This window comes from Carettochelys insculpta, unplaced genomic scaffold, assembly GCF_033958435.1.
Source record: "Carettochelys insculpta isolate YL-2023 unplaced genomic scaffold, ASM3395843v1 scaffold_0121, whole genome shotgun sequence".
Classification (NCBI taxonomy): domain Eukaryota; kingdom Metazoa; phylum Chordata; order Testudines; family Carettochelyidae; genus Carettochelys; species Carettochelys insculpta.
The window spans coordinates 5,001-12,500 of NW_027439158.1; the positions used below are offsets into that span (position 1 = coordinate 5,001).

Below are 7,500 nucleotides of genomic sequence, written 5' to 3' on the forward strand. Positions count from 1 at the left end.
CCGCCTGGGACCGGGGTTGACCTGTTGTCCCTGCCGGACTTAGAAAATTTTTCTCTGCCGCCTGGGACCGGGGTTGACCTGTTGTCCCTGCCGGACTTAGAAAATTTTTCTCTCCCGCCTGGGACCGGGGTTGACCTGTTGTCCCTGCCGGACTTAGAAATTTTTTCTCTGCCGCCTGGGACCGGGGTTGACCTGTTGTCCCTGCCGGACTTAGAAATTTTTTCTCTGCCGCCTGGGACCGGGGTTGACCTGTTGTCCCTGCCGGACTTAGAAATTTTTTCTCTGCCGCCTGGGACCGGGGTTGACCTGTTGTCCCTGCCGGACTTAGAAATTTTTTCTCTCCAGCCTGGGACCGGGGTTGACCTGTTGTCCCTGCCGGACTTAGAAATTTTTTCTCTCCCGCCCGGTACCGGGGTTGACCTGTTGTCCCTGCCGGACTTAGAAATTTTTTCTCTGCCGCCTGGGACCGGGGTTGACCTGTTGTCCCTGCCGGACTTAGAAAATTTTTCTCTCCCGCCTGGGACCGGGGTTGACCTGTTGTCCCTGCCGGACTTAGAAATTTTTTCTCTGCCGCCTGGGACCGGGGTTGACCTGTTGTCCCTGCCGGACTTAGAAAATTTTTCTCTCCCGCCCGGGACCGGGGTTGACCTGTTGTCCCTGCCGGACTTAGAAATTTTTTCTCTGCCGCCTGGGACCGGGGTTGACCTGTTGTCCCTGCCGGACTTAGAAATTTTTTCTCTCCCGCCCGGTACCGGGGTTGACCTGTTGTCCCTGCCGGACTTAGAAATTTTTTCTCTGCCGCCTGGGACCGGGGTTGACCTGTTGTCCCTGCCGGACTTAGAAAATTTTTCTCTCCCGCTCGGAACCGGGGTTGACCTGTTGTCCCTGCCGGACTTAGAAAATTTTTCTCTCCCGCCTGGGACCGGGGTTGACCTGTTGTCCCTGCCGGACTTGGAGCCCGAGGAGGGGATCGGCCACCAGGTAAACCTCCGCTGAAAGCGGCCACGGTTTACCTGGTGCCCGGGGAGCGAATCGGACACCAGGTCAACCTCAGCTGAAGCGGCCGGGGTTGACCTGCTGTCCCTGCCGGACTTGGAAAATTTTTCTCTCCAGCCTGGGACCGGGGTTGACCTGTTGTCCCTGCCGGACTTAGAAATTTTTTCTCTCCCCGCCTGGGACCGGGGTTGACCTGCTGTCCCTGCCGGACTTGGAGCCCCAGGAGGGGATCGGCCACCAGGTCAACCTCCGCTGAAAGCGGCCACGGTTTACCTGGTGCCCGGGGAGCGAATCGGACACCAGGTCAACCTCTGCTAAAGCGACCGAGGTTGACCTGGTGCCCGGGGAGCGAATCTGACACCAGGTCAACCTCTGCTAAAGCGCCAGAGGTTGACCTGGTGCCCGGGGAGCGAATCGGACACCAGGTCAACCTCTGCTAAAGCGGCCGGGGTTGACCTGCTGTCCCTGCCGGACTTAGAAAATTTTTCTCTCCAGCCTGGGACCGGGGTTGACCTGTTGTCCCTGCCGGACTTAGAAATTTTTTCTCTCCCGCCTGGGACCGGGGTTGACCTGTTGTCCCTGCCGGACTTAGAAAATTTTTCTCTGCCGCCTGGGACCGGGGTTGACCTGTTGTCCCTGCCGGACTTAGAAAATTTTTCTCTCCCGCTCGGAACCGGGGTTGACCTGTTGTCCCTGCCGGACTTAGAAAATTTTTCTCTCCCGCCTGGGACCGGGGTTGACCTGTTGTCCCTGCCGGACTTGGAGCCCCAGGAGGGGATCGGCCACCAGGTCAACCTCCGCTGAAAGCGGCCACGGTTTACCTGGTGCCCGGGGAGCGAATCGGACACCAGGTCAACCTCAGCTGAAGCGGCCGGGGTTGACCTGCTGTCCCTGCCGGACTTGGAGCCCGAGGAGGGGATCGGCCACCAGGTCAACCTCCGCTGAAAGCGGCCACGGTTTACCTGGTGCCCGGGGAGCGAATCGGACACCAGGTCAACCTCTGCTAAAGCGGCCGGGGTTGACCTGCTGTCCGTGCCGGACTTGGAGCCCGAGGAGGGGATCGGCCACCAGGTCAACCTCCGCTGAAAGCGGCCACGGTTTACCTGGTGCCCGGGGAGCGAATCGGACACCAGGTCAACCTCTCCTAAAGCGGCCGGGGTTCACCTGCTGTCCCTGCCGGACTTGGAGCCCGAGGAGGGGATCGGCCACCAGGTCAACCTCCGCTGAAAGCGGCCACGGTTTACCTGGTGCCCGGGGAGCGAATCGGACACCAGGTCAACCTCTGCTAAGGCGCCCGAGGTTGACCTGGTGCCCGGGGAGCGAATCGGACACCAGGTCAACCTCTGCTACGGCGGCCGGGGTTGACCTGCTGTCCCTGCCGGACTTAGAAAATTTTTCTCTCCCCGCCCGGAACCGGGGTTGACCTGTTGTCCCTGCCGGACTTGGAGCCCGAGGAGGGGATCGGCCACCAGGTCAACCTCCGCTGAAAGCGGCCACGGTTTACCTGGTGCCCGGGGAGCGAATCGGACACCAGGTCAACCTCTGCTAAAGCGGCCGGGGTTGACCTGCTGTCCCTGCCGGACTTGGAGCCCGAGGAGGGGATCGGCCACCAGGTCAACCTCCGCTGAAAGCGGCCACGGTTTACCTGGTGCCCGGGGAGCGAATCGGACACCAGGTCAACCTCTGCTAAAGCGGCCGGGGTTGACCTGCTGTCCGTGCCGGACTTGGAGCCCGAGGAGGGGATCGGCCACCAGGTCAACCTCCGCTGAAAGCGGCCACGGTTTACCTGGTGCCCGGGGAGCGAATCGGACACCAGGTCAACCTCTGCTAAAGCGGCCGGGGTTCACCTGCTGTCCCTGCCGGACTTGGAGCCCGAGGAGGGGATCGGCCACCAGGTCAACCTCCGCTGAAAGCGGCCACGGTTTACCTGGTGCCCGGGGAGCGAATCGGACACCAGGTCAACCTCTGCTAAGGCGCCCGAGGTTGACCTGGTGCCCGGGGAGCGAATCGGACACCAGGTCAACCTCTGCTACGGCGGCCGGGGTTGACCTGCTGTCCCTGCCGGACTTAGAAAATTTTTCTCTCCCCGCCCGGAACCGGGGTTGACCTGTTGTCCCTGCCGGACTTGGAGCCCGAGGAGGGGATCGGCCACCAGGTCAACCTCCGCTGAAAGCGGCCACGGTTTACCTGGTGCCCGGGGAGCGAATCGGACACCAGGTCAACCTCTGCTAAAGCGGCCGGGGTTGACCTGCTGTCCCTGCCGGACTTGGAGCCCGAGGAGGGGATCGGCCACCAGGTCAACCTCCGCTGAAAGCGGCCACGGTTTACCTGGTGCCCGGGGAGCGAATCGGACACCAGGTCAACCTCTGCTAAAGCGGCCGGGGTTCACCTGCTGTCCCTGCCGGACTTGGAGCCCGAGGAGGGGATCGGCCACCAGGTCAACCTCCGCTGAAAGCGGCCACGGTTTACCTGGTGCCCGGGGAGCGAATCGGACACCAGGTCAACCTCTGCTAAGGCGCCCGAGGTTGACCTGGTGCCCGGGGAGCGAATCGGACACCAGGTCAACCTCCGCTAAAGCGCCCGAGGTTGACCTGGTGCCCGGGGAGCGAATCGGACACCAGGTCAACCTCTGCTACGGCGGCCGGGGTTGACCTGCTGTCCCTGCCGGACTTGGAAAATTTCTCTCCCCGCCTCGGACCGGGGTTGACCTGCTGTCCCTACCGGACTTAGAACATTTTTCTCTCCCCGCCCCGGCCCGGGGGTTAACCTCGGGGCGCACAGCTTCCCGGGTCTGACGTGCACGTCCTGTCACCTCCCGGGCCCGGCGTCCTCGTCCTCCCTTCCCCTTGGGCCGGCTCGGAGGAAGTTTTCCCTCGGCCCGGCCTCCGGGTTAATTGTTTGGGCCCGGCTGACTGAGGCCAGGCTGCTGACGCTAAAGCCCGGGGAGGCGGGGGCCTACGGCCATACCGGACCGAATGCCCCCGATCTCGTCCGATCTCGGAAGGTAAACCGTCCCGGGCCTGGCTAGTACCTGGATGGGTGACCGCCTGGGAATCCCAGGTGCCGTAGGCAGCTTTTGGCCCCAGCGGGGGTAGAGCGGGGCGTGTGTCTGCCGTGCGGGAGCAGGGAAGCCGTGAGGCCAAGGCGGCGCGACGGTCCTGGGGGGCGCTGAGGCCTTTCCCTCTGCCTGCCTGCGTGTCGGGGGCGGGGGGGCGGGCGAGGAAGCTTAGGCCCTCACCCGGTGCGGTGCGATGGCTTGGGTCGGGTCGGGGAGAGGGAAGAAAGCGTGTGTGGAGCGTTGGTGGGGCAGGTGTGTGTGTGGGAGTGCTGGGTGGGGCAGGCCGTTGAGGCGGTGGCGGTGGTGGTGTTTTTGGTGGGAGTGAGTTGGGGTCAGGTGGGTGTGGGGTCCCGCCCGGGGGGTGGATGGTCTGAGGGTTAAGGCTTGGAACGTGCGTCTTGGGGGACCGTGGGTGGAGGTTGTTGAGAGCGGGGAAGGCCCTGGGTCTCGGTTGTGGACTATTAAGCCCGGTGGAGGGGGACCGTGGGGGGAGGTTGTTGAGAGCGGGGAAGGCCCTGGGTCCCGGTTGTGGACTATTAAGCCCGGTGGAGGGGGACCGTGGGTGGAGGTTGTTGAGAGCGGGGAAGGCCCTGGGTCTCGGTTGTGGACTATTAAGCCCGGTGGAGGGGGACCGTGGGTGGAGGTTGTTGAGAGCGGGGAAGGCCCTGGGTCCCGGTTGTGGACTATTAAGCCCGGTGGAGGGGGACCGTGGGTGGAGGTTGTTGAGAGCGGGGAAGGCCCTGGGTCTCGGTTGTGGACTATTAAGCCCGGTGGAGGGGGACCGTGGGGGGAGGTTGTTGAGAGCGGGGAAGGCCCTGGGTCCCGGTTGTGGACTATTAAGCCCGGTGGAGGGGGACCGTGGGTGGAGGTTGTTGAGAGCGGGGAAGGCCCTGGGTCTCGGTTGTGGACTATTAAGCCCGGTGGAGGGGGACCGTGGGTGGAGGTTGTTGAGAGCGGGGAAGGCCCTGGGTCCCGGTTGTGGACTATTAAGCCCGGTGGAGGGGGACCGTGGGTGGAGGTTGTTGAGAGCGGGGAAGGCCCTGGGACCCGGTTGTGGACTATTAAGCCCGGTGGAGGGGGACCGTGGGTGGAGGTTGTTGAGAGCGGGGAAGGCCCTGGGTCTCGGTTGTGGACTATTAAGCCCGGTGGAGGGGGACCGTGGGTGGAGGTTGTTGAGAGCGGGGAAGGCCCTGGGACCCGGTTGTGGACTATTAAGCCCGGTGGAGGGGGACCGTGGGTGGAGGTTGTTGAGAGCGGGGAAGGCCCTGGGTCCCGGTTGTGGACTATTAAGCCCGGTGGAGGGGGACCGTGGGTGGAGGTTGTTGAGAGCGGGGAAGGCCCTGGGACCCGGTTGTGGACTATTAAGCCCGGTGGAGGGGGACCGTGGGTGGAGGTTGTTGAGAGCGGGGAAGGCCCTGGGTCCCGGTTGTGGACTATTAAGCCCGGTGGAGGGGGACCGTGGGTGGAGGTTGTTGAGAGCGGGGAAGGCCCTGGGTCCCGGTTGTGGACTATTAAGCCCGGTGGAGGGGGACCGTGGGTGGAGGTTGTTGAGAGCGGGGAAGGCCCTGGGACCCGGTTGTGGACTATTAAGCCCGGTGGAGGGGGACCGTGGGTGGAGGTTGTTGAGAGCGGGGAAGGCCCTGGGTCTCGGTTGTGGACTATTAAGCCCGGTGGAGGGGGACCGTGGGTGGAGGTTGTTGAGAGCGGGGAAGGCCCTGGGACCCGGTTGTGGACTATTAAGCCCGGTGGAGGGGGACCGTGGGTGGAGGTTGTTGAGAGCGGGGAAGGCCCTGGGTCCCGGTTGTGGACTATTAAGCCCGGTGGAGGGGGACCGTGGGTGGAGGTTGTTGAGAGCGGGGAAGGCCCTGGGACCCGGTTGTGGACTATTAAGCCCGGTGGAGGGGGACCGTGGGTGGAGGTTGTTGAGAGCGGGGAAGGCCCTGGGTCTCGGTTGTGGACTATTAAGCCCGGTGGAGGGGGACCGTGGGTGGAGGTTGTTGAGAGCGGGGAAGGCCCTGGGACCCGGTTGTGGACTATTAAGCCCGGTGGAGGGGGACCGTGGGTGGAGGTTGTTGAGAGCGGGGAAGGCCCTGGGTCCCGGTTGTGGACTATTAAGCCCGGTGGAGGTGTTGCGTACGGTGGATGTAAGGGGGAGGGCGTATGAAGTGACCGAGGAGTGGGCAAGGAAACGGGGGGAAAAATTTGGAGGCGAAGGCGGCCGAAAAAGGGTGCGGTTGACCTGGTGCCCGGGGAGCGAATGGGCCACCAGGTCAACCCCCGCTGAAAGCAGCGGAGGTTGACCTGGTGCCCGGGGAGCGAATCGGCCACCAGGTCAACCCCCGCTGAAAGCACCGGAGGTTGACCTGGTGCCCGGGGAGGGAATCGGCCACCAGGTCAACCCCCGCTGAAAGCACCGGAGGTTGACCTGGTGCCCGGGAAGGGAATCGGCCACCAGGTCAACCCCCGCTGAAAGCACCGGAGGTTGACCTGGTGCCCGGGGAGGGAATCGGCCACCAGGTCAACCCCCGCTGAAAGCACCGGAGGTTGACCTGGTGCCCGGGGAGCGAATCGGCCACCAGGTCAACCCCCGCTGAAAGCAACGGAGGTTGACCTGGTGCCCGGGGAGCGAATGGGCCACCAGGTCAACCCCCGCTGAAAGCAGCGGAGGTTGACCTGGTGCCCGGGGAGCGAATCGGCCACCAGGTCAACCCCCGCTGAAAGCAGCGGAGGTTGACCTGGTGCCCGGGGAGGGAATCGGCCACCAGGTCAACCCCCGCTGAAAGCAGCGGAGGTTGACCTGGTGCCCGGGGAGGGAATCGGCCACCAGGTCAACCCCCGCTGAAAGCAGCGGAGGTTGACCTGGTGCCCGGGGAGCGAATCGGCCACCAGGTCAACCCCCGCTGAAAGCAGCGGAGGTTGACCTGGTGCCCGGGGAGGGAATCGGCCACCAGGTCAACCCCCGCTGAAAGCAGCGGAGGTTGACCTGGTGCCCGGGGAGGGAATCGGCCACCAGGTCAACCCCCGCTGAAAGCAGCGGAGGTTGACCTGGTGCCCGGGGAGCGAATCGGCCACCAGGTCAACCCCCGCTGAAAGCAGCGGAGGTTGACCTGGTGCCCGGGGAGGGAATCGGCCACCAGGTCAACCCCCGCTGAAAGCAGCGGAGGTTGACCTGGTGCCCGGGGAGGGAATCGGCCACCAGGTCAACCCCCGCTGAAAGCAGCGGAGGTTGACCTGGTGCCCGGGGAGCGAATCGGCCACCAGGTCAACCCCCGCTGAAAGCAGCGGAGGTTGACCTGGTGCCCGGGGAGGGAATCGGCCACCAGGTCAACCCCCGCTGAAAGCAGCGGAGGTTGACCTGGTGCCCGGGGAGGGAATCGGCCACCAGGTCAACAGGTCAACCCGCTTCCCGGGGGGGAGAGGAAAGGAGGCGGCCGGACCCTCCCGCG

General features: G+C 64.3%; 1 non-coding gene across 1 annotated transcript; it reads left to right on the forward strand.

Annotated features, from left to right (window-relative positions):
* The first annotated feature begins 3,949 nt into the window (after positions 1 to 3,949).
* On the forward strand, positions 3,950 to 4,068 carry LOC142006741 (5S ribosomal RNA). The gene has a single exon (XR_012643784.1). It is a non-coding gene; the product is annotated as a 5S ribosomal RNA (ribosomal RNA).
* Positions 4,069 to 7,500: the final 3,432 nt, after the last annotated feature.